This window comes from Tupaia chinensis, unplaced genomic scaffold (assembly GCF_000334495.1).
Source record: "Tupaia chinensis unplaced genomic scaffold, TupChi_1.0 Scaffold000197_1, whole genome shotgun sequence".
Lineage (NCBI taxonomy): Eukaryota > Metazoa > Chordata > Mammalia > Scandentia > Tupaiidae > Tupaia > Tupaia belangeri.
In genome coordinates this window covers 1,024,618-1,026,818 of record NW_006159672.1, presented here as the reverse complement: position 1 = coordinate 1,026,818, position 2,201 = coordinate 1,024,618, and positions in this window count along the sequence as shown.

The window sequence follows — 2,201 nt, the reverse complement described above, 5'->3', positions numbered from 1 at the left end:
GCTCCTCTCTTTATAGTTTTATAATGTATGCCAAGTATTAATGCTTTCTTTCCATCTGCTTTGAAAAGAGCAGATGCCCACTTTGATGGGTATAAGTAATTTGGATTCTTCTGCTGAAAATGTGACGTTCTGCAGAGTGGCGAGTCACCAATGTTCAGGCAAACCCACAGAGAACAAGAAGAGCTTCTATAATCTCTTTGAGCATTGTAAGATTAATGGATTCTTTATCCAACCATCCAGAGAACTCAGGGTTCAAAAGTAGGTAAACTTTCTTTGTATAGCAAACTCATACGGTGACAGTAATAACTGAATATTAACATTAATATATCATATTTGTTTTACCACACATGTACCACCACAAACAGTACCAAGAGGAATAAGACAAAGCAGTCCTTACCCTCTATGGCTTGCAGTCTGGTGTAAGGAATCAGACTTGTGAGTAAAAAACTGTGGTTCTGTTCATTAAGTGTTAAAACTGTGATAATGTACAGCCTACTATCAGGGAACGAAGAGGAGATAAGAGTCCAGTTTTAGGGAAGGCTTTTTGGAGTAGTTAATATTTAAGCTAGGTCTTAGGGAATGGGTGAGAACACATCAGTGGAGTAGAAGAGAAAACATTCAGATAGTGTAAACATGTATAGAAGCATGGAGTTCTACAAGGGCAGATATGGGATCCAGGAACCACACATCATTCTGTGTGACTGAAGCATAGAGAGCAGGTGGGGAAATGTACTTCCTAAGGCCACGAACAGAGACCCTGTAGGAAGGGCCTTGTATTCCCTACTAGTCTTGGGAAGGTGGAGCCATTATCTGCACAAATCCCCATCCTCAAAGATGAAGGCTGTCTCAGCCTGCACTGAAGGTAGAAGCATGAGCCTGGAACTCTGCACTGTGCTCAGAAAGGCAGCTGGACATGCCTACACCTTCTTAAGACCTTGATCTGTCACTTCCCCACAGAGCAGCAGATTCACAGCTGTTCTAGAATATGAGTCTTTTAGCTCTCTTTCTTAGACTATGTTACATACCACTTCTTCCATGTGTCAGTCAGACAGCCTGAGTCGTTGTTAATTGCTGTGATTGTTATATTATAATAACAGGATGGGTTCCATCTGAGCGCCAGATTCAGTTATGCAGCTGGAGAAGTCTGCTCAGCTTAGCACCCAGGTCTCCACATCACCCATGGATGCGTTACTGGCAGACAGAGCTAATTGGGATCTGGCAGCCACCTCAGCTTTGCTAGCCTAAGACAGTACTGGGTCACTGCAGTAATTCCACATGAGTGAAAGGGCAGCTAGGGGTGGTTTTCATCTTTCTGTGTAAAGCATTGGAGCTGTTTGAATTTGTTTCAGAGCAGGAGCAGAGGGTAGGCAATATTCCAGACAATGTGACAGATAGAACTTGATACGGAATCCTTCATGGGAGCACTTACAGAGCATTTTCTCCTTCCCTTTTCTCTGTCTTCTTCATGATTGCAACTTTCATGTGATAAGGTACCCAGTTAGACCATGGGAGAAAGCTTTCCTAACTGGTAACTTCTTAAGGGAACTAAAAGCTCATTTAAAATCTTTTAGAGTACACCTAACTATAAGTAACAAACTTTCTGCGCTTTCCTGTTTTAATTTGCTAGAGGGTGAGTATACTTGCCAGAGAGAGAGAGAGAGAGAGAGAGAGAGAGAGAGAGAGAGAGAGGAGAAAGTGAAAAAGCACCCACGCACACACACATAGGGGGTGGTCATGCTGCAATCCGTTGTCCTCCATTTCTCCATTTGGAATTTGGGGCACCTGCCTGGCATGTTTTTTAAGCTGCCATGCCTGGTACTCAAACTGTAGGGTAGGACATGTCACATCCAGCCACCTTAGTAACCATACCACTGACTGGCCCTAAACCTTCCGTTTTCAAAAATGCTTATTCACGTTGTTCCTAGAGGATAGGTTTCATGGCTGTGATCAAAAAACAAGGTCTTATCAGAATCCTAGGGTCACACTAAAAAGCATACACAAGGATACATTCCCAAGCACTGACTCAAGAAGTAAGGGCTACTTAGCAGAAAACATGTATGGATGAGAGAGGTGGTATTTTAAAAATGCAGATGAAGACCAAACAAGAGCAGAGGTAGAAATGTCCCAGATCAGTCAATCAGCTCCTGAAAATGCACCAAGGCCAAAACATGCGTTACTTCTCAGAATTAAAATAGAAAGAG